Source organism: Olea europaea, chromosome 1 (assembly GCF_002742605.1).
Source record: "Olea europaea var. sylvestris chromosome 1, O_europaea_v1, whole genome shotgun sequence".
NCBI classification, from domain to species: Eukaryota; Viridiplantae; Streptophyta; class Magnoliopsida; order Lamiales; family Oleaceae; genus Olea; species Olea europaea.
Genome location: NC_036237.1, coordinates 30,951,044 through 30,961,194, shown reverse-complemented (window position 1 = coordinate 30,961,194; position 10,151 = coordinate 30,951,044).

Sequence of the window (10,151 nt, the reverse complement as noted above, 5' to 3'; positions counted from 1 at the left end):
TTGGATAGTATCACTTTCTTTACCTAAAAACTTGGTTCAAACTATTAAAATCAGTTATGTAGCCATGGAAAAAGGGCGAAAGATCTTAAGTGTCAAAGATTTTTGTATACATACTGTAACTTAACTAACTTGACATAAAGTAGTTTGGAATTAACCCACCCATTCCCCAATTTGTCGTGATAATGACCAAGGCATGATTATATTGGGCCAAAACTGAAAGGAGATCATTGTTGTTTTCAACTTTTCATTTCAACCTCCTCCTCAATAAAATGAAGTCTGGCATAAAGAAATTCACAATCAAAAGTATAAAGACGGAATGAGGTAGATACCTGTGGATCTGTGACAGCATGGAAGAAAGGTGATGCAGTATGAAAAACGCCTTCACAGCCATCAACCACAGCATCAAAGGATCCCTGTTCCAGAAGGTTTGCTTTCAACAAGTGAAGTCTCTCCTTGGCTCCATCAAGTGCAAGTAAGTGCTCAGTCTTCTTTGGATCATCTGCAGGTGAACTCACATATGCATCAATATTTTGACAGAAATACAAGAAAGCAAAGTATAGAATATCTGATCTTATTATTCCTTCACAAGCAAAAGTGCCTACTAAGTTTATGCTTTGTGCCTAAATTTTTGGTTGAATAAATAGACTTTCCACTTCAATAAGCACTTTGTTTACTTGAGTCTTTACATATACAAGTTCCTTGTGTCCATTCTTTCTTCCATATTATTATTCACATTTTGTATTCAGAGCTCTGAATTTTTCTACAAACTGTTCATCCAAGGGATCTGAACATAATTTTTTTCAGAAATCATACCATAGAGTTCCTTAACAAAAATATCACATAGGGAGATAAAAATATATCATTTGGAATCAAACTTAAATAGAAAGTGACCAAGAACCATTTCAAACCAATAACAAAACATAGTTCACATTTAGCATACAATAATTCAGTACCATAATTTTGTAACTATATGAAATTTAAAATTCCATGTACAATTGCAGAAGTCGGTTAACATTTTAGACCAGAGCTAATAAGAAATTTAGATAGAACATTTATTATTATTATTATTATTTTTTAAATTTTATGAGAAGCTAATCTTTTTCAATTTTCAATATGAGCACCCAAAAAATTTTCGATTTATTTAATGGGTAAATTTTAACAGAAAAAATGAAAATTCATGATAAATTACTAAAGTGGGAATGTTTTTGATTCCCTAAAAATTAAACATAAAGCTCAATATTATAAAAATCAAACACCTTAAAACACAATTACAATCAACGAAATAATCGTACAACACAACTAGGTCAAGAATTAAAATCGGAGGGGGGGGGGGGCGACATCTCTTAATTTTAATAATATTATATGTAAATTTAAAATTTTTTTTATTTTTTAATCACATATTTTCCATTAATTTGACGTAAATAATGCATTTTTTTTTAAGAATGGGACTCAAACACAGACTTAATAGAATTCAATTTTTTTTAATTATATATTTTATTAATTTTTATTAAAATCTATTAAAAATTTAATTTTACCTCCACCAAATAGAAATTATGTTTATAAATGGCCTATAATCACTCTTCTCATTTTTATTTACATTCTAGAGATACAATCATTATCATTTTCTTACCATTTGAACTCAATCGAGTGGCATGGCCCATATACTAAGGTCTGGTCTGGGAGTGATTTTTTATTAAAAAAATTAATTTTTTGACCGTTATTTTATTATTCCAACATTAATTTTTGATTTATTCTCTCTCACATATGATCCTCACTTTTTTTTCTAATGATCAAAAAATTTATTCTCAAAATCACTACCGAACATGCTCTAATTTAGACACAAATCATGTTATTTGAATAGGGCCACCTCAATCCTGTTCAAAAGGCGCCACTTGGCACGAGGTCACAAATTGCCAACCTTCAAATTGGAGAGTCCAATTTGAACACTCATGTGAATAAGTGGCGCCTCTAATTGTTAGGGTCACAAATTGCCAACCTTCAAATTGGAAAGTCCAATTTGAGCACTCCCGTGAATTGAACCAGCGACGGCCTTAATTTTCAAAGACAATGATTATTTAACTTCGGCACAAAATTTTAATTTTAATATAAGTCAATTATATATTTTATGAAATTCATGACTTTTTAATTACATGTTTTATCATTTTTTTTAATCAAAATTTACTAAAAATTGATTTTAATTCCCATCAACTAAGGCCTAATAAAACAAAATATTTAATTATTATCTTTTTATGGATAATTAAATGGCGAAAATGCTTTTTAGCTTGTCTAATTGTTTTTCTAAGCTATGAATAATAAGCTGGTAATAAATTCTAGATTCTGTAAAACATGTAATAAAAAGTATAGTTCATCGACTTAAGTTATAATTTAATATTTGCCAAAGCTTGTTTGATTATATTTTTAAGATGCTGATAATAAATGAATGGTAAGTTTTGATTTGTACATAGGGGATGACAAAATAATTCTATCGACCCCGATAGTGCGGGGATTGAGCTGAGCAGGATGGGAATTCGTCGCACCATCGGATGGTGCATAAATCTTGCATCCTTTTAGGTTTGTGGCAGCACAGTATCGGCCACACCACCTCAAAACTACCTCATTGTCATCCTTATTTCTTATGAAATGTATAGATAAAAAGTATTTACCAATTTAAGACATAATTTAAGCTTTGATAAACATGCTCTTTATTTATCTATTTTCTAGAACTAACAAATATTGAAGTCTATCAGCAAACAACTTGGAGAGATGAGTAACGATATCTAGTGCTAGTGGTATTTAGCATTCATTTATTAGTGATCAATTGCAATTTTTTATGTTAACCAATTGCACCGTCACGTAGACTAGCACTAGATATATTTTTTCTCGAAAAATCTTACATAAAGCATCTTCATCGTAATTAAAAATTAAATCTTACACCGTATTCTCATCCAGTTGTGTCTCGTAATGACAGTAATTTTAAAGTCCTTTCTCAGTCATAAACAATTTGAACAACCTTTCAGATAAAAGTTTGATTCACATGACTTTCAAATTTCAATAATTGGCAGCAAAGTTAAACCTTAGATTTTTGCATTATTTGTATTAATCTAAATAATTATTTAAAATATTAAAATCTATTTATTAATATTTCACGTAAATATATTAAAGATTAATTTGAAAAATAGTTTACATTATATAGTAACCAAATTACAAGATATTAATACATTGTGCCTATGTTGTCTTTGAACTGATACATTATGAGGTCAAAGGTGGATATATATATATATATATATATATATATATATGTGTTATGTGTTGTCATACTTGGCCAACCGACGTGGGCATATGGCCCACTCAATCCGAACCACGTGGCATTCTAGCCGAAGTGGGCTGAATGGCCGACGCCCTTTATGCCGAAGCTAGTGAAACTAACCGAGCCTCATCTGCCGAGGCCTGTGAAGATTGCCGAAACCCTACAGCGGAAGTACTACTTGTTTAGTAGAAGCCTCCGAACCATGAAGGGACGTCCTCCATGGTCACTTCTCCCAAGATATCTCCTACATAAAGATCTGGTTAGAATGATTGATGGAACGCTTGTCATAAGTGTATATGTCAGGTCTTTAGCATGGGGGCTCTGCACAAGCAATAAATGCGTAGCAAGCTAGCAAGTCAAGAGTGATACATAGGATTGGATGTTTGAGAAACGAAGATGAGGTCACGCGTCACCTCATCTAAGGGCTGTCATTTCACATGTAACGCTATAAATACTTCTCTTGTATAACATTGAAAGCCTAATGCAAGAATCAATACAAGAAACCACATTTTACTCTCTCTTTCATATTATCTTACAACACAATACGAGTTCATACATATTTACATTCACATTCATGAACACCGATTGGTAATTATTGTACAATAGGATTACGAATATCCCGCCGGATTTCGAACGTTCTCGTCTCGCGTTGTTAAGCTACTCCCACGCCCCTGATTCTTTCGTTCTAGACCGTCCACGTGTCTTAGCGTGTAGGATCTTCGCTCACGTGTGCACGGGTGGATTCGGCATCTGTTGGCAACACTTTTTGGGGTCAACAGATTGCCGCCGTCTGTGGAAAATCATACTATAACCACGAACAACCTTGTGGTGGAAGTTTATTGAAAAACATTTGGGCAACCCCCTTGAAAAAAGATTTGTTCTTGAAAAAGAACAAGAGGAAGCCCCACAACTTAGCAAAATCTGAAGTCAGACGAAAATAAAACGAGTTCAAACGAAGACACCCCCCAGGAAGGTAAGAGAAAACGCGAATATGCCTCCTCCACCCGCTGTCCCAGCAGCCCGGTAAAGACTCCACCACTACCATAAAAGAGGTGGAATGTGGGCAACGGCCCGACTGTCAAGAGAAATGGTTGCCATGACGGCCAACATGAGAGACATTGCTAGCCAAAACTTGGCTATGAGGGAGCTCATGGCTTAAATGCAAGGCCAGGAGAGCTTTCCCATTCCTCCATACGCCCCTCAGGGGCACTACCAGCAAGAAAACGAAATTCAAAGTCATAGAACTGCCTCGCCGAACTATAGTCGAGGTAGAAGCCCATTTGAAAGGGAAGTGGAAGTTGATGTTTCCTCCAACTACGTTTCTGGCTGACCCACCGAGGTCCCATGAACCATGATAACTTCCCACCTCCGTATGAGCAAGAGTCAAGACATAGGAGGGCAAACATTGTATTTGACAGAATCAACCCCGCTGAACCGAGGATTAGGCAACAACAGAGACATCAGCCTTGGACAAGACCACAGCCTCCACCTTCGATGCCCCAGCAACCGGAAGAAAGGCATGAAAATGTCCCCCGTGTTGCTCCACCTAGAAATAGGCGCCAGAGGAGGGAGGAAGAGGCTAAGAACCGTGCCAAAGATACCAAAGTATGACGGAAGAGGCAACCCAGAAAAGCACTTGAATGCTTATGAAACCCACATGAGCCTAAGAGGCACCACCCCAACTGTGAAGTGTAGAGTTTTCCATTTAACACTTAGTGGAGCGGCTGAAATATGGTATAGCAGGTTACCATCGGGGAGCATAAGAAGCTGACCCGAGTTCAAGATAACATTCTTGAAGAGGTTCGCGGTAAGGAAAGAAGGAGAGGCCCCCATCTAGCGTCTCCAAGATATGGGACAAGCACATGGGGAATCTCTAAAGAGCTTCCTATCTCACTTCACAGATAAAATGACGTATTGCGTGCAAGTCACTGACCGTGAGGCATTATCCGCTTTAAGGAGAGACCTGAACATGAATACCTTATTCTGGAGGGATGTTCAAAATCAAGATCCCATCACCTATGATGCCCTACTCGAGATGATGAGGCAGGAAATCATCAATAAAGAATTGATTAAGCATAGGAATAGGGCAAGTAGAGGCCTCCCACCCCCTCAAAGGCAGCGTGCTAGAAGGTCGACTTCCCACCTGATGGACTACCAAATGAACCAGGCTGGGAACGAGAGTTCTGGCCAAGCACTTGCCACCACCACTTTGAACGCAGTTCCTACCTTGGCATATGAGGATATCAACCCAATCACTAACACCCATCAGATGGAAACCCCCCAAGGATCCTGTAAAGGGAGAGGTCAAAGCCGGGGTTTGGGACCTAGAAATAGGTCAAATTAGAACCCACCAGGATACTATGTACACCACGGGTTCTATGAATACGACACGGTAGATTGTCGAGACTTTGCGCACCGCTCCAGGACGGAACCCCCCAGGCACAGAAATGAATCACCCCAAGCAAATAGGCCCCCGCCCAGGCACGACAACCAATGTGGGCGCGAGGAGGTTGCTCCTCGTCAAAGGGATGTTTCTCCACGATGAAGGGAGCGTGATATGGAGAGGCCCAGGGAAGGACATAGGCACTGAAGAAACCGACAAGTCCAGAATGAGACTCCTATCCATGAAATAGATACCATATTTGTAGGCCCGTATATTGGCGGTGAAACACGAAATGCCAAAAAGAATTACGCCCGGGAGGCTAAACACCCCCCTTTGACAAGTTACATTGTGGACAACAGCTCCCGGAGGAACCAAGCTCCACCCATTGTCTTCACTCAGGAAGACGCCGAAGGAGTTCACTTTCCCCATTGCGATGCACTTGTTGTGAGGGTTGTTATAGCCCGAAATGAGCTCAAGCGAATGTTAGTTGACAACAGTAGCTTTGTCAATATTCTATTCGGGTCCGCCTTTGACAAGATGATATTGGATCATCAGTTGACTCCACCACAACTCCTTTGTATGGATTCACAGGAGATAGCATCACTTCAAGGGGAAAGATAACGCTTGCAGTGGAGATGGGAGAGTCTCCCCAAACTATGATGAACTTCATGGAGTTCCTTATTGTCGACAGTCGATCAGCTTACAATGGAGTATTAGGTAGGCCAGCCCTAAAGGAATTGGGAGTAGTCACCTCCATCCACCACCTATGCATGAAATTCTCGACGAAAAATAGGGTAGCAACGGTGAGAGGTGACCAAAGAGGGTCACAAGAGTGCTATCTAAGCTCTATAAAAAGGTAGAGCCTCAGGACGTCCATGTAATCATAGCCGATATAGTCATGGCTGACGTCCCAGGTGATGCTCCCACTGAACCAGAAGATATCGATATGATAGATGCACCACCCAATCCAGAGGTCTTGGTCATTGACGAGATCGATCCCCGTATAATTGAACACAAGCCTCAAGCATCCCCAGTCGAGGAACTTCAGAACTTCTCGGTAGACCCCCGAGACCCATCCAAGATGCTGAGAGTAGGCAAGGGCTTATCCCACACTCTGAAGGAAAAGATTAAAGGTTTCCTAAGTAAGAACCTTGATGTCATTGCTTGGAAGCATGAGGACATGGTAGGCATAGACCCCAAGGTCAGTTGCCACCACCTGAAGGTCGATCCTAAGGTTGCCCCACACAGGCAAAAAATGAGAGCCCTCAATTCTGAAAGGTACGAGGCCCTAAAGGAAGAGGTTCAGAAACTCATTCAAAACGGTTTTAGCAGGGAGGCTACCTATCTGAGGTAGGTCTCCAACCCGATTTTGGTAAAGAAACACAATGGCAAGTGGAGGGTGTGCATTGATTTCACCAACCTCAACAGAGCTTACCCAAAAGACAGCTTTCCTCTCCCAAGGATTGACCAACTAGTAGACTCCACGGCTGGGCACGAGTTGTTGAGCTTCATGGACGCATACTCCGACTACAACCAAATACCCATGCTCCAAGCCGATGAGGAGCACACTTCTTTCATCACAGATCGAGGCCTCTATTGTTAGAGGATGATGCCCTTCGGGTTGAAAAATGCCAAACCAACGTATCAAAGGCTCGTCAACAAAATGTTTATGGACCTTATCGGAAAAATAATGGAGGTATACGTGGATGACATGTTGGTAAAGATTTTGGAGGCCAAGGACCACATAATGCACCTCAACAGCACCTTCCAAATCTTGGGAAGGTATATGATGAGGCTCAACTCCCTCAAGTGCGCCTTTGGAGTGGATTCCGGTAAATTTTTGGGATACATGGTCAATCAACGCGGAATTGAGGCCCACCCGAAGAAGATTGAGGCTCTATACAAGATGAGGTCTCCCCAAAAGCCAAAGGAAGTACGAAGTTTAACTGGGTGGGTAGCCGCACTTAGCCGCTTCGTCTCTAAAGCTACAGACAAATGCCTCCCATTTTTCAAAGTACTAAAAGCTGGGAATAAGTTCCAATCGAACGAGGAATGTGAAGAGGCCTTCCAAGGCCTAAAAAGGCACCTGGGGTAGGCCCCCCTCCTCTCCAAACGGAACCCTGGCGAAATCCTACAACTATACTTGGCCGACTCAAATGAGGCCATCAGTTCGATTCTGACTCAAGAAGAGGGAACCACCCAACTTCCAGTCTACTATACAAGTAAAGCACTCCTATCGTCGGAAACCCGTTACCCCAATATGGAGAAGCTCGCTTTGGCCTTGATCACGGCCTCCAGAAAACTAAGACCCTACTTCCAAGCTCACACCGTCCACGTGCTGACAAACTTTTCCCTAAGGTAAGTTCTCCAAAAGCCTGATGCCTCAGGAAGATTATTGAAGTGGGCAGTGGAGCTAAGCGAATTTGACCTCGTGTTCAAGGCTAGGGCAGCCATCAAGGGTCAGGCCTTGGCTGACTTTGTGGCAGGATTCACCAACTTACCCGACGTAGATGAAATCATGGAACCCGTCGAGCCCCCTACATGGAACTTATTCGTGGATGGGTCAGCTGGAGACATCGGCTCAGGTGCTGGAGTGGTCCTCATCAGCCCTGAAGGTCACAAGCTAAACTCAGCGGTGAGGTTCGGGTTCAAAGCCACCAACAATGTAGCAGATTATGAGGTACTACTTGCAGGCCTCAGGCTGGCCAAGGAAATGCAAGTAAAGAGGCTCCTCATAAGCAGTGACTCCCAGCTGGTTATTAGCCAAGTAAATGGTAACTTCTCGGCCAAGGATAAAACAATGGCCTCCTACCTGAAAATGGTGATGAACCTCATCCTATCCTTTGAAAAATTCGAACTAATCCAGATCCCTTGCATCGAAAATTCTCATGCGGATGCACTCTCCAAGCTCGCTAGTAGCAAGGATTCGGAACTACTCACGATAGTACCTATAGAGCACCTCCTCCTACCATCGACCGAGGCCCCAAATGTCATGTGGGTCACTGGAACCCCTACCTGGATGTAGCCGATTGTAGCATACCTTAAAGACCAGGTACTTCCCCCTGACAAGCTTGAGGCCTATAAGCTACGGAGGAGGTCAGCTCACTTCCTCTTCATTGATGATGTTCTCTATAAGAGAAGCTTCTTCTCTCCACTCTTACGATGCGTCGGAGGAGAAGAGGCTAACTACATATTAAGAGAAGTCCATGAGGGCGTGTGCGACAATCACTTTAGAGGTCTATCTTTAGCACAAAAAGTATTGAGGTAGGGGTACTACTGGCCTACCCTGAAAAGGGACATCCTCCAATTTGTACGAAAGTGTGACAAATGCCAACGATTCTCTTCGGTACAAAGACAATCGTCACAGGATTTAACTGCGGTCTCCAGCCCTTGGCCTTTCTCGAAGTGGGGTGTGGACCTCATAGGTCCTCTACCAAAAGGTAGAGGAGGTGCAAGCTTTGCAATTGTGGCCATCGATTACTTTACAAAATGGGTTGAAGCTGAACCACTGGCAAAAATTACAAAAGCAAACACTTCCAAATTCTTATGGAAGAATATTATATGCCGGTTCGGGATTCCCTACTCGATCTTCTCAGACAATGGCAGACAATTCGACAACAAGAAGGTCAGAGAACTATGCGAGGAACTTTGCATCAAGAAGCATTTCTCCACACCTCAGCACCCACAAGCAAATGGCCAAGTTGAGGCTGTCAACAAAATAATCAAACATGTCCTGAAAAGGAAGCTTGATGTGTTGAAGGGGGCCTGGGTGGATGAGCTGTCACAAGTACTTTAGGCGATCTGAACCACCACGAGGACCCCAACTGGAGAAACACCCTTCCTCATGGCATTTGGAACTGAGGCAATGAGCCTCGTTGAGGTCGGACTACCGTCTCCAAGACGTCTGCATTTTAGTGAGATGACAAATGACGAGTTTAGGAGGTGCGACCTCGACTTCATTGAAGAAAGAAGAGATGACTCCCAGTTGAAGCTCGGTACATATCAAAGGAAGATGACGAGGTACTTCAACTCAAAGGTCAAGAAGAGATCATTCCGGATCAACGACTTGGTCCTTAGATGAGTTTTCCTTTCATCAAAGGAACCTGGTTCAGATTCCCTAGGTCCGAACTGAAAAGGCCCATATAAAATTAAAGAAGAGATCTGGCTTGGGACTTACTGGATTGAAGACATGAACGGCAAGGCTCAACCCCGTCCATGGAACATCGAACACCTCAAAATCTATTACCAATGAATGTACCACCACGCTGGACGACCTTTCCCAGAACCTGTAACATTTCTACGGTTTAGTAAAATTATGTAATTAAATTAACGTGTCGCATTTCCACCTCACCTCGAGGAGAGGCAAATGTCCGTTTCTGGGCCACCTCGCTTGAACTCCGAGGTGCATGTACATGCCTCCCTTTTGACAAGACTGAACGTCAAGGGAAAAGCCTTAACATG